The sequence below is a fragment of the Uranotaenia lowii genome, chromosome 1 (assembly GCF_029784155.1).
Source record: "Uranotaenia lowii strain MFRU-FL chromosome 1, ASM2978415v1, whole genome shotgun sequence".
NCBI classification, from domain to species: Eukaryota; Metazoa; Arthropoda; class Insecta; order Diptera; family Culicidae; genus Uranotaenia; species Uranotaenia lowii.
The window spans coordinates 181,314,135-181,341,818 of NC_073691.1; the positions used below are offsets into that span (position 1 = coordinate 181,314,135).

The 27,684-nt window shown below is 35.0% G+C and overlaps 1 protein-coding gene across 5 annotated transcripts in view; it reads left to right on the forward strand.

Annotated features, from left to right (window-relative positions):
* LOC129739106 (protein roadkill) overlaps positions 1 to 27,684 on the forward strand; it is a 221,105-nt gene that overhangs the window by 133,739 nt on the left and 59,682 nt on the right. The window contains exon 1 of one of the 5 annotated variants that reach the window (XM_055730512.1): positions 23,101 to 23,119. The exons of 3 other annotated variants lie outside the window; for them this stretch is intronic. The gene's annotated coding sequence lies outside the window, so the exon portion shown is untranslated. Of the gene's footprint in view, positions 1 to 23,100; positions 23,120 to 27,684 lie in introns of those variants that run through there. One more of the 5 variants, XM_055730507.1, reaches the window with a different exon arrangement.

Consider the following 27,684-nt stretch of genomic DNA (forward strand, 5'->3'; position numbering starts at 1 on the left):
CAAAGCCCCCTGCTCCTGTCCAAGGACCGAGTGCCGATCCGGTGAATCCTGGCGCTTGTCTCCTTACCTACTTAGCAGAGAAAAAGGCTAGAGAGGTGAAAATACTCTGTAACATGAACATCTGACGTCTAATTTATCCTTGAACTAGCGTTGTTGCCTTTGCTGGAGGCTAAGCGCATTTGCTGGCTCTCTTCCCCTCATCGCTTCCACCGAAATCCTTGAACCGTCGCCCGTTTCGAGTACATACGTATATAACAGCACATGATTTGAGCCGGTTCCGTCGTTTTCGTCGTCCTACGTGGATAAAGTGAACCGCTTGGAAACGAGCCACAAAAGGCGAAGGCAACCTTCCCCCGGCTGCTTGTTTTTTTTTTCCTTTTCTGTGTTCCTCAACGTCGGGTAGAATTCCGTTTGGGGGAGAAACTTTTCATTGGACCGAAATGGTACGAAACGAGCTCCTGGAATTCGAGGGACACACTCTTGCCGGATGGTATGCCCTATGCATCCTTGTAGCTGGTTCGGAACCTTTCTCCAGATTCTATGGTACAAGATTGACTGACTGTTGGCGTGGGGGAGGACGATTCAAAGGTGCAGAAAAGCAGCCACATAACTGTGGTACTGCTGCTACTGAATCCACTTCAATATTCCGAACTTCGAGAGTGTAGAGCAGGAAAAAGTTACTGCTGCTGCTGCTTCTTCAGCTGTTTGTGAAAGCTTGTGCAGCTTGCCATCACTACGGGCAAGCATGGAGGGTTCGAGAAAAGAGATAAACAAAAAAATTCGAAATGACAGTCTCCAATGCAGGAAAGAAACTCTACCACTAGGAGAACTTTGGAGCAGTGGTAAATGGCAGCTGCCTCTGCCACTTTGGCTGACTACCAAACGAAGGATCCAAGACCGACAACTCAGCTCCAAGCAGGAGTAAGTCTGCTTAGCACCAAAGTGAGAAAAGGAAGCACTCAAAGGTGCCTTTTTGAGGATGGGGTGAGGACGAGGTACGGTATTAAAGGTGGATATACTTTGCTGTCTCCGACTGTTACGTTACGTATGAAAATCGATCGGGTCAGACTGAGAAATTTTATTTTCTGTTTTTATCGTTTATGGTAGTTTTAAATCAAGCATCAAGAACATTTAGAACCCTCTTTTGAGTTTTCGTTGAGCCTAAATTCGCCAAATATGTTCGCCCAGTTCCGCTAAAATCGAAATCTTATTTATATAATATTTGGCAACACTGAAGTACACAGAAAGCCAGTAATTGGTATCTTTTTGTAAGCGGCGAACGCCTATCAAAGAATTGCTGAACTGATATCCGAAGAAATCGTCAGATCAGCAGAATTTCGTAAACAGCTGAATGAACACAGATTTTTACGGCTGTACTTCACTTGAAGATTACTTTTAAAATTGTTCCGGCACCGGTGAATAAGACGGAACACCTGAAGGACTAAAAATTTGAAAGGCTATTGCAAAGATTATATTGATGATATTCTGGTTCCGGTTAATAAAACCGGGGAAACGTACCGGCTCCGGTAAAAAAAAAACCGAGTGACTAAAGGAATCTTTCAAAATTGATCTGACTCTGGAAAAAAAGACAAGGTGCTGACTGCTGAATGAGCATAGAAGTTTTGTAGAAACTGTTCTAGACAAAAGGTGGGAAGGAATGTAGAGTTTAAACTAAAAGTTTACCGAAGAAAAATTAAATTAAATTAAATATTCGAAATATTTGGTAACACTGAAGAAGGAAAAAATACAGAGAAAATAAAATTTACCGAGAAGCAGGTGTGATTTTTTTACACCCATCTTTCGATGTAAATTTTACCTTATTTCCATTCACCTAGCAAAACGGTGTTTTTTTTCATTGACCTACGAAAAAGGTGAACTGTACCTTTTTTCGTTTCACGTAGAAAAGGGTAAATTTTACGTTTTCAAGATTCACTTAGCAAAAAGGTAGATTGTACCGTTTTCTCATTCAATGATTAAAAAGGAACATGCAATGTTTTGGCTGGTTTCATCAATTAAACATAAAACAAAAAACAAAATTTCTTCATAATTTGAGATAGACGGGGATTTTTACCTTATTGTTATTGTTTAGGAATCTATGACCATGTCTCTAGGCTGATGGCAATCCAGTTCGGTGATCTACTTTTTGCTCCTTTAACGGATGAATTCTCCTGGCGGCGATCGAAGAAGTCAGGGAGAACGTGATTGGCTAAAAATTTTCAAGAGTTTTTGGGAAAATTGTGTGTGTTTATACAATAGCGTCGCTTGAAGCGAGAAATCAGACCAAATTCCTCAAACGAGCTTCCTGCAGAAATTTTTGGTTAGAAGTTTAACCAACCTTTTGACCTTAGGTTCAGACGTAGAACTTGATGGAGAAGGACTGCTGAACCTACGATAACAAGGAAGCAATGCAGGAATTTGGTGAGATCCATCCTTTGTTTATTTAGTCAAAATATTCTTTACGATTGTGAGTGATAAATTTGAATATTGCTAAAATTTGAAATAAGATAAAATTTCAAAAAAAAAAATCTCACACAAGAATACCCAAATCTTAGTTGAAATCTCAACCAAGAATGTCAACCAGGAATGTATAGTTGAAGCTACTATGTTTATAGTTGAATACCTAAAATCAATCATACAATTGTAGTTCAATCTATCATATTTACAGTTGGATCAATTATACTATTACAGTTGAATCAATTACAGTACCGTTCATAATTGTATAGAAATTGGAAGCATTGTCACTTCGACTTTGAACTTCCATAACTTTTGACTCTGATGATATTTTTTGATCAAATTTTCTGCGTTAGATAGATCAACTATCACACTATTATATCACGAAATTTGAGCTTTCTGGAGTTTGTGTGGCCTGAGATACAGTGATTCTACGAAAATCGGACTTTTTGGACTTTTCTCATTCAAACTGTAATATCTCAGAAACTACGCAACATTTTTTGTTGAAATTTTGCAGAGTGATTGTTGAAATGTAAAGCTATCATTTCTGAAGTTTTTGAAAAATTTTATCGATGGGATCAAAAGTTACGCAAGGTACTATTTTTCAGGCATGAACCTTAAAATGCAATTTCTATAGAATTTTGGACGATTGTTTTCATAGAAAACTCCTATTTTATGTTTAACAACCAGTAAATCTATTTCAACCAAAAAATCAAAACAATATTGAGAGATTCTGATTTCAAAACACAAATAGATCTTTAATTTCATTTTTTCATTTCATCATTGTTTTTGTCAGACATTTTTTGACTGATTTGTGGATGGAAACGATTATTTTCTCATGAATCGTCCAAAATTCTATAGAAATCGCATTTTTAGGTTCATGCCTGAAAAATTGTACCTCCCGTAACTTTTGATCCCATCGATAAAACTTTCCAAAAACTTCAGGCATGCTTATTTTATATTTCAACAATCACTCTGCAAAATTTCAACAAAAAATGTAGTGTAGTTCCTGAGATATTGCAGTATGAATGAGATAAGTCCAAAAAGTCCGATTTTCGTAGAATTACTGTATCTCAGGCCACACAAACTCCAGAAAGCTCAAATTTAGTGATATAATAGTGTGATAGTTGATCTATCTAACGCAGAAAATTTGATCAAAAAATATCATCAGAGTCAAAAGTTATGAAAGTTCAAAGTCGAAGTGACAGTGCGCGTGCTTCCGATTTCTATACAATTATGAACGGTACTGTATATTCGTAGTTGATTGGGTAAGATCAATCAGCAGTTTGTAGTTGAATCTTTTATAATTATAGTTGAATGTCTAAATTCAATCATACAACTGAAGTTGAATCTATCACATTTACAGTTGAATTAATAATACCATTACAGTTGAATCCATTGCACAGTGGTGCAGAACATGAATCTAGCTGTACGAAATTAATAGCGCCCAGGGATGAAGAGATAGACATTTGATGTCTTCAGCAATATTGTTCAATTTTACATGGAGCATATTCCAATATCAAAATTTCTGCCGAGGGGTCCACCGATAGCGAGATAGAAATGCTAACTTTTTTGTTCTTCAAATTACGGCTTTGATGTCTTCGACAAAGTTGTTTATCTGGTCAAAATACATAAGTTTGTTGAATATGTCAAAGTCCTATCACATCACCCTCAGGAGTTACAGTCGAAGTAAAAAAAATCTCATTAAAAAACTGTTTTTTGAACCTGACACGTTGTAGATTGGATAAAATGGTTCGCTGTCTTTGAAACAAAGTTGTAACAAGCCACGATCTACAATTGTCTCATACATTATGATGGATTTAGAAGTTGCTGAAGCCCTATAGAAAGCATTTAGTGTATTTTATTGGCAATTTTTGAACGCTCGTCCCTCGAAAAGTGCACATTTTCGCAACACCCCCTTTTATTGAGATTATTTTTGATGATAAGCGGAACCATTTCCATTTGAAATAACCCTGGAAATCGGTGGAAATAATAGAGATTTGAATGATTGAAAATACTCTTTTTATATGAAAATTACTTATTTTACTTACATATAGAAAAACGTTGATAACATTTAATTCATTAATAAAGTGTTGCAGTTTTCTTTTATATATTTATAGACATTTCAGTTCGATTTTTCAAATCATTTAAACTCAAAAAAAATAAATAATGGAACTAATTTATTAAATTTGGTAGAGCATTAAATTAGTATTAGATATCATATAAATGAATAATAGAACCGGTTTTGCCAGTACAATATAACCGTTTCAACCGGTTCAATTTAGTGCTCTATCAAGTTTAACAGATTAGTTCTATTATTTTTTTTAGTTTAAATGATTTGAAAAATCGAATTTGAATGTGTTTTAATAAAACAAAAGATATAAAAGAAAAGTGCAACACTTTATTAATAAATTAAATGTTATCAACGTTTTTTTTTTCTATAAGTAAAATAGGTGATTTTCATATAAAAAGTGTATTTTCAATCATTCAAATCTCTATTATTTCCACCGATTTCCAGGCTAACTTCAAATGGAAATGGTTCCGCTTATCATCAAAAATAATCTCAAAAAAGGGGGTGTTGCGAAAATGTGCACTTTTCGATGGACGAGCGTTCAAAAATTGCCAATAAAATACACTAAATGCTTTCTATAGGGCTTCAGCAACTTCTAAATCCATCATAATGTATGAGACAATTGTAGATCGTGGCTTGTTACAACTTTGTTTCAAAGACAGCGAACCATTTTATCCAATCTACAACGTGTCAGGTTCAAAAAACAGTTTTTTAATGAGATTTTTTTTACTTCGACTGTAACTCCTGAGGGTGATGTGATAGGACTTTGACATATTCAACAAACTTATGTATTTTGACCAGATAAACAACTTTGTCGAAGACATCAAAGCCGTAATTTGAAGCACAAAAAAGTTAGCATTTCTATCTCGCTATCGGTGGACCCCTCGGCAGAAATTTTGATATTGGAATATGCTCCATGTAAAATTGAACAATATTGCTGAAGACATCAAATGTCTATCTCTTCATCCCTGGGCGCTATTAATTTCGTACAGCTAGATTGATGTTCTGCACCACTGTGCATTGGATTCATAGTTGATTGCGTAAGGTCAATCAGCAGTTTGAGGTAGAGTAAATTATATTTATAGTTGAATGCGAAAAAATCAACTACACTTTGATGATCGGTATAACTAGCTGAAATAATTGAAACAACAGTCGCCCTTTTCTCCGTGTAGTGTTGAACTCTCCCATCGACCAACTTGGTGAAGAGTTTCAACTGCAAAAGAAAGTCATAATACCACTACTGACTTTTGATGTAGATTTCACTTTCGTTGCTAAGGTAGCAGAGAAGAGACCATCTGTAATTTAGAAGAACTCCGATCGTATCCGGGTACATGGCCAGTATCTTAATCAGGATTTTTGTAGTAAGGCGCCCTGCTGCAACATGAGTCAGTGTCTCCAAGGTAGTTTTCTGGAGCTGCTATCCTATACTTGAAAATATGGATGAGTTTTGGACCAAAACGAAGTTTTTAAGACCCCAGGATTTGAGAAATTCAAAAATGACCTCACATCGACTCAGTCTGCTGTACAAACCATACAGTGAAAGGTTCATTAAAGGAGAACAATTGAATGAACTGTTGTGGTAGACTGAGTCGATTTGGGATCATTTTTGAATTTCTTAAACCCTGGGGTCTAAAAAGCTTCGTTTTGGGTATAAATTCATCGTGATTTTCGGAGAATTTTAAAGTAGCGTTTACATGAGTAAATTTGAACATTTATGTTTGTATGGGAAAATTGATCATTTTGTAAATAATGGAAAAATTAACAATATTTTTGATTTTTCTGTGGAACCCAGCCTGCTTATGGTTTTTGTGCCAATTTATAAATTTTCTAAAGAAAATTTTCAGCTGAACAACTTAGTCGAAGACCGTAATTTCGTATCTTATTAGACAAAAAAGAAACTAGCTGTTGAATGGGGTCATGTCTTTTGAAATTGAATAATAATAAATTCAATTGACAACACTGCTGGGTGCCTTGCGAGCTATTGCATGCCTATTTTTCATGCAATACATAGCGAGGCACCAGCAGTGATTTCAATTGAATTTATTGTTTTTCAATGCCAAAGCCCAAAAGACATGCTCCTGTTGAGCAGCTTATAACTTTTTTGCCTGGTAAGATACGAATAACGGTCTTGAATATAGTTGTTCAGCGGAAAATTTCCTTTTAGGAATCTATAAATTGACACAAAAACCATAAGACTCGTTTCCACAGAAGAAATAAAAATAATGATTTTTCAGTACAAATTATTCGTTTTTCCCATACAAACTTAAAAGTTCAAATTTACGCGTTACTTTACGGCGTTACTAAAAATTCTGCAAAAAATCATGAATAAGTTTTGAACTAAAATGAAACTTTTTAAACCCCAGGGTTCGAGAAATTCGAAAACAACCCCAAATTGACTCAGTCTACTGTACAAACCATACAGTGAAAGGCTCATCGAAGGTGTGACAACAATTGAAGGAACTGTTCTGGTTCGATGGCACTAATAATATTTTTGTTCAATCTCAGAAAAAAAATTAACAAATCATGAAATCATCGGCTAGTTACTTGTAAACAAATAAAAAAAAAGCGCAAGACGGATTACCTAACCTTGCGCAATGACCTGATCTCCTACATCGAAAAGAAGGTTAATGGCATGAAAATATTATATATACATAGGGAGGTATACAATAAAATCGCACACCGGGTGCACGGACTTTATTCGGTTTGGGTGCGCTGGGTGCCTGCAGGAATTAAAATCAGAAATTTTGTTACCCTGTTTGAGGAATCTCTACGCGTTGAATAAAAAAGAGAAAGAACGTTGACTGAGGAGGAGCAAAGTAGCAAAACGTTGGCAAATAACAAATCAGTTTGACCTCGAGAAATTTCGCGATTCGCAAGGTTTTTTTTCTCTATGGCTCTCTCGCTCTGGTGTTGAGCAACAGACACTCTAAAAATAGGCCGTGACCAGACCACGGTTGGAATTGTTTGGGGAGATCATAATTTGAGAAACACGCGCAAATTTATCATTGTACTTGTATTGCCGTTCCGAACCATACGTGCCGAAGTGTGTGCGCTTTTAGTCAAACTGATAAGGTGCCGTTGTTTCGCAATTTTTGTTTTATTTCCGTTTTGATAATGGTAGACGTTCTATCTGGTCTAGGTTCGGTTGTCTAGATAAATGTTCGGTAGCTTAGCGATAAGGTAGAGAAGGGCGTATTACGTTTCTATCAATTGGGTTCAAAGAGATAGGTGTAGATTTTTTGCGCAAAAAAAATCGGATGATTTGGATTGAACCTTGAACGAAATGTATTATCGCTCACAAAAACAGGTACAGAACTCCCAATTTTAGCAACAGAAGCTTGTCTACTACCTATAAATAGCGATCCTGCCAAGCACCTTGAACTTCAAGGAACTATTCCCATAAAACTGGCCCCGTGGCTCCTAAACTTGCGTAAATTAAATTCAATCCCGGAGAACGCCACACGCCAACGCCATAATAATGTGTACATACCGTGCAATAATCACGGACATTCGATGCTAATCCGTTTGGCGAGGCAACCATCGACACGGGTAAAAGAGCCGATTGTCGAACCTATACCTACAGAGAGCAATTACCTCATCGGTAGAGCGAGCAGAGCAACCTCATGATTAACCTTCGCTCGGATGGAGCATCCGAGCACACACGAGAGCAAGAGACCTTGAGAGGTCCATCAGGTTACGCGCTCGTGCCCTCCTAGCTATAGAACTAGGTAGCTTTAGAGCTATTCTACTGCTGCTGCCATTATTCGTCGAATCGGCTGCCATAAGCTAACCTTGCAGTTTGCATTCAAGTTCAACTGAATGCGCGCTCGTGCACTCGTTCTATCGCATAGTAGTGTGTATACACGATGTACACAGAACTGCATTGTGTACATAGTCATGAACTCATCAGCATCATCGTCAACATCAACAACAACCGAGCCACTGCGCTCAGCTGATGGCAAGGGCGGCACGCTCTAGGCGATGTGTAGGTATTATTGTGCTTCTGGCATCATGATGAGGGATGATTATTATTATTGCAATCGAGAACTGTTCGGCAACAAGAACTTCCAATGCAATCGTTCGTCGTTGATATCATCATATCTTCGTGATTATCATCACCGACCGCGGAACACTTTTGTTTGTTTTGTTTTTTTTTTGTGCCGATGCTTTGCAAAGAGTCGCTTATAAGCCAAACGACCGGGGATCAAATCCCTCCACTTACAATCCAGGTTAAGGAAATTTTGAAGTCCACGGGACCACGGGCCTAAAAATGAACACACACCACGAAAATGTAACACACGAAGAAAGGAAAACTGTACGAAGTATAAAAGAATGCAAAATATCTGTACAAAGTATCAAATATTGCATACTCTACACGGAAAAAAAAGCTGAAAATTCATCGAGAAGCAGAAGTGATTTTTTTCACATATCTTCTCGGTAAATTTAACCTTTTTTCACCTGGCAAAAAACTAAATTTGACCTTTTTTCATTCTCCAAGCAAAAAAGGTAAATTGTACCATTTTGGGATTTACTGACCAAAAAGGTACATTCTACCGATTTCTCATTCACTGACCAAAAAGGTAAATTCCAGCTGTTTTGACTTTTTACCAAATAATAAAAATACAAAGACACAAATTTATTCAAGATTGGACTATTATTTAACATTGTTTTTTGTTTTTATGAAGGATTAATCACCGTAATTTATGTTTGTATCGGCATAATCTGTGAAAAGTGATGTCCTTTTTAGTAGGGACATCTGAAGATGAGGATTTTTTTTATAGATGGATAGAAGGTTAGAAAAAATGAAAGATGGTGAAAATGAGCGGGTAGAATTTATCTAGAAGCATAATCATCACATATCAAATTTTTGTTCTTCAAATTTCAAAATCTTCAGATGTCCCTACTAAAAAGGACATCACTTTTCATCGATAGGGACGATAAATTAATGTAATATTGTTTTTTGTTTTGGGGATCTACATATGTTTGTAAAAAGGTTAAAAGGTATGATTTACTAACCAATAATGTACATTCTACCGATTTCTCATTCACTGACTAAAAAGGTAAATGCTAGCTGTTTTAGCTTGTCACCAAATGATAAAAAAATCAAAGACAAAAATTCAATCAAAATTTGATTTTTGCAAATGCGAGTGCAAAACTGCGAGTGTTTCAGAAAATAGTTTCCTTTTTTCTAGGTAAATTGTACAGATTTGTGGTAAGTTATACCTTGAAAAGGTAGAGATTTTTTTCAGGTAAACTTCACCTGGCTACGAGGTAAGTTTTACCTTTTTTGCGTGTACCTTTTACCTTAGTTCGATTCAAATAAACTTCACCTCGTTGTGAGGTGAATTTCACCTTAACGAGGTAAAAGTTACCTTTTGGAATTTCACCTTTTTATCTCGGTAATTTTTACCTTTTTATTATTTTCCGTGAATGGAGTATAAACGGAAAAACGTTGGTCATATTGTCTCTTTAACTGGAACATTATAGAAGTAAGTCGAGTTCCAAGTCGTGCTGAAATAGCATCGACGTATAGAAGAAGAAGAAGAAGAAGACACAGAAGAAGAGGAAGAAGAAAAAGAAGGGATGCCTAACCAATAGTTGATAATTACTTGCTATACGTTCCGTCCTACATTAAGTTTCAAACTATCTAAACTACGATTTGGCAGCGATTTATAATGGTTTCTTTATTTCGCTGCAAAATTCAAAGAGTTGTATTTTGTGATTACAAACAACTATTGTTCTACGAAAAACCATATGGATGAAAAATATCTCGACTCAGAACTAAAGCCACAACTTCGAAATCTTATGCCGGGTTCACAATTCTTCAATATGTATTTTTTTTTGTATTTAGAAAAGTTACAGGCTATAATGCGAGAATTACAGAGGAATCTTTTTACATTAAGATTAGAGGTAACAACAATGTAGTCATTAGGTAAATAGACTCCTGTAGTTTTAAGACTGCTTACGACTCTGTAATTAAACATTTATCTCAAACACTAACATCCAAATGTAAACGAAAATCTAAACAAAATGCCCCGAATCAAATTAGTGTAGATGATGGTCAGTAGATTGAAAGTTTTTTAATTAGATGAAAATTCAGTGTCAAAAATATAATTTTATTGTCCACTGAAGAGGAGCGAAAGCCAGATTAGTTCAAAACGTCAGGACAACCGGTGAAAGCGTTTTCGAATCTAGAATCCGCCAAAAAACGTCGATAAAACAAAATTAGATTGAAATATAGGACCGAACTTATCCGTACAATTTTATAAAAAAAAACCTGGCATAATCCGGGCACTTGATTTAAAAATTGATGACCTAGAATCCAGCCAATATCCGGGCAAGTTTTGTCAAAACCCAAAAATAACTCAACCAAAAAATAAAGATAAAAAAAATGAATAAAAAATCTCCTTCAAAACTTATTTACAGATTTAAAATCGTATTTTAGGCTTCAAAAAAACCTTTCATGATGAAACTTGCTCGAAAAATTTAGTTTTGGAGGCATTAAAAAAATTTTAGAACACATTTTGTGTTTTTTTTTTTTTGTTTGATTTGCCAAATGAAGTGAATAAATCCAAACAAAATCCGTGCCTTTTTCAATGAAATTTCAAAATTTTGTATTGAATATCCAGGCAAACCCGGTGAAAACCGGGCAATCTGGCAACCTTAGTTTGCATAAAAGATAGCAATTTTTCAAGTTTTTTTTTTCTTGACTTTTATTGAATCATCATCGGTTTTGGCTAAAATTGCTTGATTTTTTTTTGTAGAAAATTTTGGAATAAAAAATCTGGATTTTGTCAAGTTTTCAGATAAAATTACCCGAATATACCTGCGCTGGAAAATATCTGGTATGCTAAGGTTAGAATCCGGATTTCCGGATGTTCTGGCTCCAAATTTGATTATAAAAATCGAAATTCATTATCTGTGATAATAATTTGAATTCTGTATCCAGTTTATTAATCTTAATTATCAGGTCGGATAATCATTGCCTTCCAATTTGAATTAGGTGCCTTTTTTTAATCCCGAATTTTCCGGAATATTGAAAGCAAATGTTTGAAATGACAAGTTATTTTTAACTCTCCGTGGTGGTTCTTCCAACGGCCATGTATTGGTTTATGTACACGTTGGAATTTGATTAACCTTTTTCGGTTAAAAAATAACCTTTTTAAACCTTTTCCCGCGTTTGTTTTTTTTACTTCTCCATGAGAACCAACAAAATGACTTATAGGGGAAAAGTTGAAATATGGTTATTTTTCAACCCTTAATCAAGAGTACCACAGAAGTTAGGAAATGGTTATTTTTAAAACGTAGTTGTGATATTTATTGAAATTGTCGATAAAATTCGGACATTTAAATATGGGTCATTCCATACCAAGTGACCATGAAAATGCAACGACCCTCTTCGATTTCGCTCAAAATCTGTAGGGTGACTTATTATAATGTTAATAAGAAAAATCCAAAGTTTTGGAGGAATCGGACCACCCTCCCCCAAATGGCAACCCCCCCTTTTTTGAAAATTTGTCAATTTTTGCCAAAAAAACTGTTTTTGTTTTTCTAATATCTCAAAAACGAAAGCCAAAGCCACAGATAAGATAAGACCATCCCTATAAAGAATATATTATCAGCTATCAAATGAGTTGATAGAAAATTTTCGGCAGTGTTGCCAAACTAAATAATTTTGCATTTTAAAACTTAATATGCGATTATCTCAAAATGCCCCCACTTTTATTTTTGATTTGATGGTGCCAATGGATTCAGCGTGAAATTTTACATAAGAATCACTCATTCACTAAAAACAATATGAGCCGTTTCGGAGATATCAAGTTTTTAAGATGGGAAGTTCGTGAAATTTCACCGTTACGCCAATACATCTTATAAATACGCCTCCGAAAGGATGGATCTGCTTCCGCATATACTACAGATGTCCGGCAACTGAACTGCTACATTACTTCAACAGTAATTATTTCGTTGCACGCGAAGCAGTATTGAACGACCCCTCGTAGCTTTGTTTACATAGTCTTAGCTATCATTGCACAGTGATGCAGAACATCAATCTAGCTGTACGTAATTAATAGCGCCAAAAGATGAAGAGATAGACGTTTGATGTCTTCAGCAACATTGCTCAATTTTACATGGAGTATATTCTAGCATCAAAATTTTTGCCGAGGGGTCCACCGATAGCGAGATAAAAATGCTATCTTTTTTATTTTTCAAATTAGGGCTTTGATGTCTTCGACAAAGTTGTTTATCTGATTAAAATACATAAGTTTGTTGAATATGTCAAAGTCCTATGACATCACTCTCTGGAGTTACAGTCAAAGTAAAAAAAAATCTCTTGATAAAACAGTTTTTTAAACCTGACACGTTAAAGATTGAATAAAATGATTCGCTGTCTTCGAAACAAAGTTGTACCACGCCACTTTGCCAAAACTTTGGATTTTTCTTAATAACATTATAATAAGTCACCCTACAGATTTTGAGCGAAATCGAAGAGGGTCGTTGCATTTTCATGGTCACTTGGTATGGAATGACCCATATTTTATTTTATTTCAAGTGTGAAGTACAAATAAACTAGTATAAATTTATATTTTTCCAAATTTCAAAAGATTTTTGATGAACATGATAGTTGCATTGCTGACCGGCAGCAAAGCCAAAACTGTAAACGCTAACAACTGCGCAGAAAGTGGAGATTTGTTATAGAATCCTTTCATATATTTTAAAGAAGATTATAAATATGTCAGAACTATTTTACCAATTCTCGTTCCGAACGAGAGTGCTTTTTTTTATTGCCATCGGATACTTCTTAGCAGGGAGAGGAAGTGTGGTACGGAAAATTCGCCATAAGTTTCCTGCATAAAAAATTGTTCCTATCGAATTCAAGAACAATATTAGCAATCAATTAACGTCTAGCAAAGTGTGTTTTGTTATAAGATCCTATAATTGAGAGGCTCGGTGAAATCCAAACATCTTAGCTTAGCTTAGCTTAGCTTGTTTGACTACTCATATCCACCTTCAATCATTGAACTCGAAATGCTTAATTAACAGGTTTTTGTTTTTAAATCGATTTAAGAGGAATGAAGTATTTTTAACATTTGATTTCAAACTATACATTTCGAATTCCATGATCGCTGGCGTGGCTTAGCAGAACAAGTTCCACGTCGCCAATGGTTGCTACTCCGTGATTAATCGAGGCCATCAATTTTGCACAAAGCTCAAAAGAATGGTACTTGGGATTAGCAGCCATTCTCATTGTACAAAACTGATGCTCTCATTTTTTTATATGATTTATCTGATTAATAACGGCGCCGGCCACGTCCTAGTAGTCAATGGGGATAAAGGGAAGGATTGTTAGTTAGATACTCTTTAAGTTCAACTAGCAACCTCTCACTCCTACATACTCCAAAAACATTTTTTTAAATAGTCAGAACCAGAGATAAGCTAGTATCATCAACTATGGAAACCGTCTATACGTCTGCGAATCCATATTCAAGTATCCAAGGAAGGAGTTGTGTTAGTTGGTGAAAGGTAGAGATCAGCGTCCATTTTGGTAAATGGTGCGATCATGATTTTCCTACACCTCCTATGCTCCTAGACATTTCCTAAGGAAACTCCTATTTCTATGAGGCCTTTGATAAACGTCCAATAAAATGGATCGAATAAAATATTGAAGGCAAATCAATACCATCCAAATTTCTTCTTTGATAAACTAGCTCTTTTCCCTAAACGTTATCCCTGTTGAAGCAAAGAGGTTTCAAAAAGGCTTTACTGTTTAAAGACGGAAAGCAACTTAAAATGAAAATGAGTTATATTTTAATATTTAGACACAAATTTTCGTAAATTGTTTTTGAAAACTCCTTGATTCTTCGCTCTCCTTTGCCTCACATTTTAGAAGTCTTAGTACCTTTGATGCTCAAAGAGTACAAATCAATGTTTTAAATAATCAAAACTTTTAAATACATTTTCGCACATAAAACAGGTTTCGCAAATTAAAACATAACCCACTGAACGGATTAAAACGGGTAAAACAAACATCCTACACAAATAAGTCGCGAGGGAGTCGGACACTCAAACAAGTCCTTGCTCGACAAGTGCCGGGCGAACCCTAACTCCTTATTTTTTTTTAAATAACTGCAATTATGAAAATAAAACTCAAAATATTGAAATAAAATAGAGAACATTAAGATTGTTAACATAGTATGTTTCCACATGCGTAAATGAAATGCCGCAAACACACTTCAGCTGGTTCGCCGTCTTCCAACAAAAACTCTAATGAAACCTACTATATTCAGGTGTTTGTTTTATTTTCTCTGCACACAAAGTGTACAGTTGAAGTTAATGAAAAGAGATAGTGAAATTGAAAAATGCCATCATTGGTTTAAAATCCCTGGGAAAAAAGAAAAAAAATGCCATCATGGAATATCCTCACCGGGTTTTTCCGTATTCGTCAGAGATGTTGCCTCTCTCCACCCAGCGGCGCATGCAAAAAGTTGCTCCTGATCTAGGTGCGAGGCGCGAGGTATACTTCTGCCACAGTCACATACATCACTTCCACAAAACATGAAAAATCCCCGATCAGCCAAACTAAATTATAATTTTTCTAGAAAACACATTACGACAGGACCAAAAACGAGACCGACAGAAAACGCGACCGTTCTCGAGCACGGCTTGCTGCGAGTCTCGCTCGGTAAAATCCAAACATCTGTTAAAAAACTAACGAAAAACTCGTACAACTTCGCCATTGTCTATACAATGTTTTTTTCGGTTTTTTCGATTAAGGTTGAGGTTCGAATGAGGATTTCCATCCTTTTTTCGGTAAATATCCGATATTAATATTGTTAAAAAATATTCATATTGGCAGTTCTAGATGAAAAACCAAAAAATAGTTATTTTTCATTAAAAAATGGTTAAATTAAAATGAGCGTGTATGTGGTCGTGGTAAAAAATAAATCAAAATCCTAATGCTTGTATATGAGGATGAATAACTCGAGAGTTAAAATCCTAGAAAAAGAAAAAAATCGCTTGTATTAAATTGAACAAAAGCTAGTATTCAAAAACATTGCATACAATGTGTGTTCATAGCACAAATCGAAACGTCTATTTTTTTTGAAAAAAATCTCAATTGCTCAAGGTGTGAAAATTCTTGTATTTCACAGTTTGTTTGAATATTAGGTAAATTAATCGATTTTTAATAAATACTTTGAACTTTGTTTATTCCCACCTTCTGGGATTTACAAGAAAATCAAAAGTAACGAGAGAAGACTGTTATTTTTTCCGCCTTAGTTAACACTGGGTGGAGTTTGTTTATTTGTAAGTTTACTGAAAATTTAGTAAGAATATTATTTAACTAAATAGCGGACTAAAGAGCTATAAGCGTCTGTCTGTTCTGCTGTTAGTAGATGAAACAAAGCTAGTTTTAAAAATGTGTAGCAGCAAGATGGAACACAACCCTTTCCCGGTTTCGAACTGACCTGTTTGCCATACTGCCTCGTTACTCGTTCATCAATGGCAACTTTGAATCGACCGAATGACGCTTTTGAACCACAAACAATCGGTTAAGGAATAGCGGCCAAAACAATCAATTCTCGACTGATCCCCCGTGCGTCCGTCCGTTGCCACCGGCATTCGTTTCGTTGTATTGGTGCCACCGTTTTGTGGAATGCAATATAATCCACCACCTACAGACGCTGCCTCAAGTTTAGCCAGTGAAACTGTTGCTGCACATGAAAGTGCGGAAATGCATTCAGCACTCAACCGAGTATTGCACATTCTGCATCAATTTGGTAACGGTGCCGCAATCGCATTATTGGGAAAAACTCTATGGAGCTATTTCGAGCATATTAAAAATAAGACAACCTTGAATGCAAGTTTGTCAACAATCAGCAGTGCAAGCTTTCGAACACTTTTTTTTCTGCGTGGGAAATTCTTTACGTTTCTTTAAAGCGGGATTCCATTTGTTACCGAGAGCAGCAATACGGAGGATTATGACAGCATTCAGTTGTTGACAGGTTGCCGACAATTGTTGTGACCTTGTGAATGGCAACTTAATAAGGGGGCTCTCCGGCATCCGTCACATTCTTCGCACAAACACGTTCCTTATCTGTACGCTAATGTTAGTGTTCTACTAGCTACTTAAGTTAGTGCTCTATTAACTAAGCGTTCATCAAACACGATTCGAGAAAGATCAATCAATTATCGACACTTGCTAGTCTGTGTGTGAGTTTGTGTGATTTAATTTTTTGTCTCCCAGTTTCATCGATAGTTGGATAGTTGAAGCCTTCAATTGTGGCAACGGTTCTCTCGGCTTGAATTCCGCCTTTCATCATCGGTCGGTTCTGTTTACACGAATGTGACGCACCCGTTCGTGATATTAATCTAACCTCAAACTGTCCGTCAATCGGGTGCGGAAGCGAACGGCTGAACTGGTCGGTCAACCGGCGAGGGTGCTCTTAAACCAGTAACCGGAAAAACGCAAAACCACCAGTAAGCCGCTTCGAGCAGTTTGGATTGATGAGATATACCATGTTTACCGCGGTTTAAATCTTGTCCCTCAAAAGTTCTAGTTTTGCGGTTAACGATCGAAGCGTGAGGCACATGCATTTGGAATCCGGCCAATCAATTTTTGCTAGTTTAAGCTGACTTTCTTACGTGTTTATATTATTTGTTGGATTTTTTTATCAATGACCGTCGAAGGTGGCTAATTATGCAAGGGAATCAATCATTTCACCTCAATTTTTTGTTGATGAATGATAGAATCAATAACCGATTTCGTAAAAACATCATCAATCACCATCTTACTGTTTATTTAAGTGAACTGGTTCCATTTTCGACTATAGGATGCAACAATAGTATGCAACACTTGTACGCAATTATTGGTTGCCTGTTGTAAGCAATGGGTCCGACTTGCCCACAATGTTCGATGAGAATGTTTCATTTGAAATTCATTCAACTGATTAATTGCTTTCCTTTTGTTTCTTTTCAGGTTTGTCCGCAGAAATTTCAATTCTGAAGAAATGCTCAACTGATGATTTAGTTTCTGAATACGTAGGTAATTCCTCTAACCTTGTATGAAAAAAACTACTATGCCAAAAGATGCATTATGCAAATACTTACTGAGATGTTGGCTGTAGGTTTCCCTCATTTTCTCAGTTCAAAGCGTTCGTTAGAAATAGTTATTTGTGTAAATCTTCTTGAAAAGACGCACCTATTCTTTCTTGAATCAAGTGGTTAAATTTCGAAGAAAAAAGTACGGTGAAATTTTTGTCGGATCCATATTATAATTATATTGTATTTAATGCAGAGTTTATATAGACGTGAAAAATATTTTTAAACAAAATTATTACTGAATGAAAGTAACGCATCATATCATATACGGGAATATAAGGGCATTTAGTACCTGGGGTTCCTTGATTCCTTCTTTTACAAAGATCAATTAAGGCCGTAAGAAATATCAGATTCATCTTGTTTCAAACATCGACACCACCTCCCACCGTTAAAATTTTTCGAAAAGGTCGAATGGAAATAAATAATGTTTTAAGAATTTCAAATTCGATAAATTAATACAATATTCAAATAATTTCAAAGACAAATAGCATGGAAACTGGGATGGAATGGAAACTGGGAATTTTCAATTCTGTTTAATTTAGATTGTTTGCAATTTTGTTGCATACAAGGTTTTGTTCAAATGATTCCAATTTATTGTTTTTTTTTTTAAATTTTTCCTATTATTCACCATTATCGTTTCACAAAAATGCTTCTTTTTCTTATATGGGATCCCGTACCGTCCCAATTTTCGAACCATTGTTACTTGGAATTCCATGCTGCTAGAAACTGTGAAAGAGGGAAAGTTACTATATTTTTCCAGGAACATGAAAATAAAGTCAACTTACTTAAAATCAAGTTAATTCACTCTCCTTCACTTTTTTCTAAGCGTGATTGATGTAAAGGAAAACAAATTGAAATAATTCCTTAACGTTAAACCTTAATTCAAAGATGTAAAATTTTTATACTTTTCATTTTTTTTAAAGATTTTTGTATAAGAATAATACAACACTGGAAGATCTTTCAACCTTAAATCAAATTTAGTATGTAGATTACACTCAACTTACAGATTGAAGACTAAGAGATTATATTTCAAAAATTTTGAAAAAAAAATTTGATACACTCTAAACACAATAAAATGAACTTATTGCATCTCTATTTAGTCAATTGTTGTGATTGATATTTCAATACGCTAGATTAACTTTCAATCCGTCTCTGTTTCTAAAAAAACGCATTAATTCGAAAGAGCCGTGCAATAATCATCTTTTAACGTGAGTAAACAACAAAATTAGAACTTCTGAGGAAAGTGGAGTGTCTTAGTGAGTGAATTTTTTTTTTTTAATTTTACATTTTCAAAAATCGTGGTTTTCCAAGAGTATGATGTGAAAAAATCATAAGAAAAATTGTTGAAAAAAGAAAAAAAATCTCGTTTGTTGTTCTTGTCAAAATATTTCTATCTGAAAAAAAAAATCAGATATGAAAGCTTTCAATTTGGTTAAAATTAGAGCTTGGCAATATCTTACACGTTAGTTAGAAAAAATGGGATTTATTAACTATAGTAAACTGCCATTTTTTGAACATGAATTGGAGATTAAAAAACATATTTTATTGAGAACTGTGAGAGAAACTTAAAAATAACACTAATTTACTTTTATTAGAGATTTTTTTTCAGTGTTTGAAAAGTCTCTAAAAAAAGTAAAAAAACTGTTTTTTATTATTATAGTTAGGTGCTTAGAACTATATTCATTCTTAGAACATTTTTTTTTAAATAAGATGCCATTTCAATACTAACGAGCCTTCTTTGGACTGAAAGAGGCTTAAAATCGCATTTCGAATGTAGTAGGGGGAACTTGGTAGTAGACACTTGAGGTTTTTTAGCAATAACATCAAAAGTTAATTCTTGTAAACGTTGGTTTCTCTTCTGATTTGAAGAGTACCGATATTACGAATCAGAAAAAAAAAAGAAATCTTTTTATGTTAATTTTCACTCAATTCCAGAAGTGTTGTCTAAGGCCGGACACAACAAATGACTTGACCAAAGTTTGCACTTGTGGCACCAAAATACCTTTTTTTCTGAGTCATCAACATTGACTAACATTATATATAACTGCTTGAATAAAAATCAGCTGTTTTTCAGAAGCGGATAAAAAAACAGCATTTTTATAAAATTGTGTCCAGTGTGACATTCTTGCCTAGAAACCTATTTTTTTTTTTTGCTTAAGTTCAGAATAAGGTACATCTGTTAGTGTTTTTATTCGAAAGTTTACACCAAAACCGTTTTCTGCAAAAAAAAGTGAAAATGACCCAAAAGTCACGTGGAACATTCTTGCGTAGACCAGCAGTATAGAGATGAAAATTGTGAATTTTAAAGATGATTTTTCGTAGGCATCATTTTATTTCAAATTCCAACATAATTCATAAGCAACAACTTTAAAATGAGGGTTGCAGTTGGAGTGTCGAATTGCAATACACAGATGATTTAATGCATATTATTCACTGAAATTTGATCTCCACATAAATTTGTTTTTCAAGATCAAATTTTACTCTGTTTTAAAGCCTCATGAGTGCTGTGGCTTAAATATATGTTTTATTGGTATGCAATCTACACTCTCACCCTTTTCAAAGTGAGAAGTGCTCACGGAGCATCCTAAAACATTTTTAGAAGGTGGTCATATAGCACTTTTGATTCCATTTGTTGGAGAAGTTTGATGAGCCAATTGTACGCAAAAAATCTCTCTTATAAAATAAGGTCCATTTTGCTTGATAAACTTATCATCATCGATTTATGTAAAAAAGTATAGGAGAATCCTCCCCTTCCCCTACCAGTCTCCTACTGCTATAAAGATGAAGGTATTTCTTTTAATCATACCCATTTTTCATACCCACCCAAAAACCCTCTTATAGCATTTTTTTTTTCTTAAAAAAAATTATGAGGGCCCCTTGTCAATTCCGATATCCCCAAATGAAGACTGGAGGAGTCCCCATGTATAACCATTTCTTGTACCACATGCTCTCCCATATCAAATTTGTTTCCTTTTGCTTGAAAAGTTCTCAAACGATGGAAAACATTATGATAGGACCCCCTCCCTTTTCTTATCTCTCTACAGGAAGTAGGGAGCAGTACCAATTACACTAGTTTACAAAATTTAAAAAAAAATCGTGAACTTGATTAACTGACCAACATTTTCAATGTAAAATCGGGCGCTGAATCCGAAAATGAAATTCAAGAAAATCTCAGTTGAACCGTGTTTGAGTTATGCTCCAAATATGAAATTTCGAAAAAATTAAAAAAGTTCTTGTACTTAGATTAAAATATCTCGGACGGCATAACAGTAATTCGAAATTCCTCTTTTGCATATTGAAGGTGAATAAGTTATCTATCGATCATCTGAACACTGTTTTTGCGTTTGACCAACAGTATTGTTGATATTAGTGACTTTATGAGAAAAAAAATATAAAAAACGCATTTTTTTAGAGAAAATTTTGTTTCAACGAAAGTTTTAGACTTTTCTGTTTCAAATCCAATCGAGTTACAGTCTTCGGGTGAAATATTTGTCTCAACTTAGGCTTTAAGAAAATCAACCATAAAAAACAATCAGCTAGTGATGAAAAAAGTTATTGATGAAAATCCAGTATTTTTCGTTCCTTCCGGGCAAAATACCTCAAAATTTTATTTACATTTCGGACTTAAGCAACCCCTCCCTATGGTCAGATCTTCCTGAAACTTGGCATGTGACCTTCTGGTAAGCTAATAAATAATTTTGACTTAGAGCGAGTGAGATTTATCATGTTCCATTCTTCCTATACTATGATAAGTGTACTGCGGTTCGTTAAATTATTAAAAACTTCAAAAATTTCAGTTATGGTAAAGTAGCCATAACTTCTTCAATTTTCAACCGATTTTGATAAATAACCCCTTGAAATCTTTGTTTTAAATTGACATTCAAGCGCAAAAGCAAATCAGATTTTTTAAATGCTACCATCGAGTCTAAAACTTTCGTTGAAACAAAATTTTCTCTAAAAAATGCGTTTTTTATAATTTTTTTTTCTCATAAAGTCACTAATATCAACAATACTGTTGGTCAAACGCAAAAACAGTGTTCAGATGATTGATAGAAAATTTATTCGCCTTCAATATGCAAAAGAGGGATTTCAAATTACTGTTATGCCGTCCGAGATATTTTAATCTGAGTACAAGAACTTTTTTAATTTTTTCGAAATTTCATATTTGGAGCATAACTCAAAAACGGTCCTACTGAGATTTTTTTGAATTTCATTTTCGGATTCAGCGCCCGATTTTACATTGGAAATGACTTTCAGTTTACTGAGTTCAAAAATGCTGTAAACATGTTATCAATAGGAACTTTTTTGTATTCCTCACTTTCTATCTTTCCAACGGACAAAGGGAGAGGTCTCAAATAATCATAGATAGATTACTCGAATACAATTACCCTTCCATGCCAAGTTTGTTTCCATTTGCTTGAAAAGTTCTCGAATAATTGTGAAGGAACCCCCTTCTTCTTCTTATCGCCCCACTGGAAGGAGGGATGTGTAACCAAAATTCATAGAAACATTTATCGTGCCCTAACGCCCTGTATTGTCAAATTTGTTTCCATTGCTTTATATGTTTTCCAGTCATACAAAAAATTGTGTGGAAGCTACCCGCTCTTCTCATTCCCCCATTAGAAGAAGGGTGGGTCTTAAGTAATCATAAAATCATTTCTCTAATCCAAATATCCTCCTGTGTTAAATTTGGTTTGTTTTGCACGATTAGTTTTTCAGTTGTGCAAAAAAAAATGTGGGAGAGGAGCCTTTCCCTCTTCCTATCACCAAAAGGGGAGAAAAGAGAGTTGGCAAATATTTCATATAATATTCAAAGGGTTTATTCAAGATACAACTTAGTCTTAGCCAAGACTTAAAAAAAACTCAAGGAAAACGACAGGATTAGAACATCACCTTTTGAAAGGTCTGGCAACCTCCATTTCCGTTTTCACTATGGTTTGCGGTGGGAGGTACCGTTTTTGATCCGCTTAAACTTTGTACCTGTAGAAAGCGTCATTTTCAACGACCCAGCTGTAATATATGGGAGTAGACTAGCTCAAAACTGAAACGGACGAAAAAAAAACAGGTTCTCAGCTGATGCCTTTGTCTGTGACTACACAATGTAACCTGAGGAGCTACTCGAGTCTGATCAAGAATCTGATGGGAGCAGATTCTCCCTGTGTGTTACCTTTCTTGCCGTTTTCTCAATCTCTCCAGGATGTGTTGTTGTTGTTTGATAGTTTGGCGCATTCGTTTGCCTGGATAAGTTTACTCACTCCTAGAAACTGTTGGTCTAAATAAGTGTATCGTTGTTGTGTTTGTCTTCGTCGTCTTATCGAACTATATTTATACAAATGTGTCATCGGTTTTAATTGTGCAGTTCCCGAATCGAGCAGTTCTATTCTGTGTAGGCATGTTACCTTTTATTAGCGTCCGCATCCACCGGCCGCCAAGACATATCGGATCTCCGCTGCAGCAGAACAGTATCGCCATTTGCCGCAGCCGTCGTCATTTGCCGAGGTAAACAATGTGAAATCGAGATTCGAAGCGACAGACTGTCCCGGGGTACTCGGTCCGGGAGCAAGTTCCAGTATTTTGCACTGCAGCAGTTGGACAGGAGGAGGGTGAAAATAACAAGGTCGAACGTTCAATAATTAGTTACCAGCTTCAGACAGTAGCTTCATATAATAACAATCTCTGTAACACGTGTCGACCATCGCTAGCAACACTGTTGCCGTTCGCGGCTGTCAGTAGTAGTGTGGGTAGTATTTAGTAGAACAGTCAATATTGACTTGATAAGTGCTAATCAAATGGATACCTGCTTATATATCAGACCCCGTTCGTTTTTGGCAACATGCCCGAACATTTTGTGTTGCCAAAATCGAATGTTGCCAAAATCGAACGGTTTTTTTTCTTAAATTTTTTTCTCTTATTTTTAAAAAATATCTATTATTATTATCATTAACGTTATTTTTATTCAATTTCCGACCATTTTAGTCATTTTTTATTAATTTTTTATCATGTTGTTTATGCATTCGGTACTATTCTTGTTTTGTTTATAATGCTTGTTATTTTTTGTCATATTTGCTGTTTTTTTCGTTCTTTATCATTTTTCAGTTGTTTTTTTGTCATTTCAAGTCTTTTGTTTGTATTTGTTTTTTAACTTTTTGAATTTTTCTCTTTTCTATCATTTTTAAGTACTTTATAAATTTTAAAAAAAAAAGTTTTTGTTGTTGTATTTCATCACCATTTCAGAACGTAGAAACGTATGTATGGTCTTTATCAAAATTATATTGGTCCTGTTATAGCGAAAACTAAAAGGTAATGTTGTTTCTAAAAACCGTTCGATTTTGGCACATGTGCCAAAACCGGATGTTGCCAAAATCGAATGTTGCCAAAATCGAATGTTGCCAAAACGAACGGGGTCTGTACTTTGATGAGCACAGTTTGAATAGACAGAACTTCGGGAAGATTGTAATTGCACTTTTATTTTTACGTGCGAAAATCTTTTAGTGCAGGACTTTTAATCATGTCAAGAAAATTTGAATTAGTACTCTAGCTGACCCGGTCTGCTTTGCTACCCCTTCCATGGGAAAAATAAGGTGCGTTAAAATTATTATAATTTAAATATACATACTTCCTTTTAAATTAAATTTAAACATTATTTAAGGCAAACTACTTTTCATGGCATCTGAGCTTCTAGATTGTTTTGAGTCTAATCATAGCTTTATTGTTCGATGGTTGAAAGACACCCTTAAGAAAAATTAGGAGGGATCTACAATACAATAACACTAAAACACTAAGACATTGTTTTTGTTCATAATATGTTTGTTACATTTTTTGAATATGAGGGTCTTCTTTCAATAAGATGGAAAACGTCTATAAATACAATATCTCCCCCCCCCCCCCCCCCCCCCCCTTTTAGATTTGGAGTGGTTTGAAACTATTATAAAATCCATTTTCGGTCTGGAAAATGGCTACACACAAAATTTCACGTTGATCGATTTAGAAGTTTTCTTAAATTGCAATTCGCAATCCGTATAATTTCTGGTAATTTTGTATGGGAGCTCCTCTTTTGAGGATTTGGAGGGGTTTTAAAGTACTATAGAAACCATTCCGGGTCTCGAAAATGGCTATACATCAAATTTCACGTTGATTGGTTTAGTAGTTCACGAAAATTTTTCGAATTGTGTCAAATTTTTGTTAATTTTGTATGGGAACCCTCAATTTTGGATTTAGAGAAGTATGAAAGTATTATAGAAACCATTCCCGGTCCTGAAAATGGCTACACATCAAATTTGACGTTGTACGGTTCAGAAGATTACAAAAATTGTTCGAATTGTGTCAAATTTTTGTTAATTTAGTATAGGAGCCCCGTTTTTGGATTTGAAGGGGTTTGAAAGTATTTTGAAAACCATTAGCAGTCTTGAAAACGGCTACACACCAAGTTTCACGTTGATCGTTTCAGTTGTTTCTGAAAAATGTGTCATATTTTTATTAAATTTGTATGGGAGCCCCCCTTCCTTTAAGTTGGTGCCGTTTGAAAGCATTTTTGGAACCATCTCCGGCCCCAAAAACCCTTATATACCAATCTTCACAATGATTGATTCAGTAGTTTCCGAGTCTAGAGGGAACAGACAGACAGACAAACATACATTTTTATTTTCTAAATATTTTGGCAACTAGGCCAAGCCATAATTTTCCTCTTCATTGGAGGTCCACGCGAATCTGAAAATATGTAATTCTCAACATTAAAAAAAAATACGACTTTCATGGCAGCGGGAATATCTTTTTCTCAGCATTGTCGAAATTTGAATAAATTACAGTAATTATCAGTTTTTGAATAGGATTTACAGTACAGAATAGGTTGAATAATGAAAATTTCTACTATTTTCATTTAGTAAAAACGTCTTGCACAATTTTCAGGTATATTGCGTTAACTTTAAAGTTTTGCATTATTTGTGGGAAATTTCAAAAATATGAAATTTATGGATAAATTCTAAATCATCTAAAATACTTTATAACTAACATTTCAGAATTTTATTCCGGATAAATTAATAAACCGGACAATATGGAGTGTTCAAAGCTTAAGTATGAGTAAGAACAATGTGAAATTAATGTTTTTTTAAACATTTCATCTTCATTCAGATTTTATTCAACTTTTTTCACATTTAAAGCATGGATCACGCAAAATCTGGACGCATTAAAAAGGGTCTATCTCGGAGCTATGTAAACGAAATAAAAATGTTTTGTAATCAAAATGCAAAATGCACTCCAAAGGAAAATTAAGAAAAAAATTATTTCGATGTTGTTTTGATGAAATTTCGAACTTCTCGTCTAGAACCACTCATCATAGTTTGGACACCCTATTCACTGACCTCAGCGGCCATTCACTGCCCTCAGCGGCCATTTTGTTCCACAATCTCTTCATCTCTGTTGCATCCCGAGTCGTTCTACCATTTTTCTTCATCTTCTGCTTGACAATTCCCCAAAAATTTTCGATAGGGCGGAATTGGGGGAAGTTGGGTGGGTTGATGTTCTTTTCGACAAAATACACTCGTTGGCCCAATGCCACTGTAGTACTTCCTAGCTGTAGTGGCAGCATGCCAAATCTTGCGAAAACTTTACTGGTCCTTCGTGAGATCTAATGTACGAAAAAAAAAACGTTTTTTAAGGCACTCCTCCTTGTACATTTCGGAGTCCATGGTCTTGTTTTTCACAAAAACCTGGGTTTTTCGTCCGCAGCTGCAAATACCTTGCCAGATCAACCACTTTCTTGTCAACTTATCGGCAAAAACAAATTTGAACTTGGCGGGGACATCCCCCCGACCAGTGGCTTTGTAAAATTTTTGGCCAGGAAGCCGCCCAAAATCAGATTTCACGATTTTTGAATCAGACCACGTCGGGGTTTTGACGTGGGTGTCCAAAATTAATTTTCGCCTCGCGGCTTCCATTACGTGTAACTTCATTGGAACAAAACGAATCGTTATGAAATTTTCAGCACTGATAAAGGAAACATTTCCGAACAAAGTACTGTGAAAACATTTCAGATCCGACAACTAGGAGCGCTATGGTATAATAAACTTGAATTTGAACTTTATTCTTTTAATTTTAGTTTTAAAGTTTGGAATCTCAATGTTACTTCCCAATTGTCATAAGGGAATTATTGAATCTGCTTTCGATGACGCATTTACAAAGCGATAAATTATGAAATTAAAAGCATTTTAATATTTTTTTAACATAACATTTTAGTTGGTTAAAGTGTGATTAAATAAATTACGAATTTAATTTAGCATTTAACAGCCCTAATCAGGTTTCCATGTCTCGATTTGGGAAGAATGACAGCTTGCTGCTAAATTCCTCAAAAAAATATTCTCGATTGGATTAACTGTTCCGCAATATTTGCGCGAGATGTATTAACAATTATTGTTTAAAGTTGAAAAAAACTACATTCTACTTAAAAGTTCCTTGTTTAATTTAAAAAAGAAATGTTTTCTCTGAAATCTTTCGATGATGCATTTACAAAGCGATCAATTATGAAATTAAACGCATTTTAATATTTATTTTTGAATTTTTTTTTTAACATAATATTTTAGTTGGTGAAAGTGTGATTAAATGAATTACGAATTTAATTTAGCATTTAACGACCCTAATCAGGTTTTCATGTCTCGATTTAGGAAGAATGACAGCTTGCTCTTAAATTCCTTAAAAAATATTCTCGATTTGATTAACTCTTCCGCAATATTTGCACGTGATGTATTAACAATTATTGTTCAAAGTTGCCAGAAACTACATTCTACTTAAAAGTTCCTTGTTTAGTTTAAAAAAATGTTTTCTCTGAAATGGCATTTGAAATAAAAATCGTTTCTTAGTGGCCCCCGAGAAAATTTTTCAGTCTTCCTACTGGCATAAGCACTCACGACTTTCCCGTCCAAAGTTTTATCCACCGGACCCAGTTTCTGCCCAGAATTTTTTATCCACAAAGCTGCTTTCCTCTCCTTACTTCCAAAACGTATTTTAGACCGCTTCAATGCTTTCTTCTTCCATTTTCGCCAACTGACTTAGCGAAATGTTTGAGATTGTAC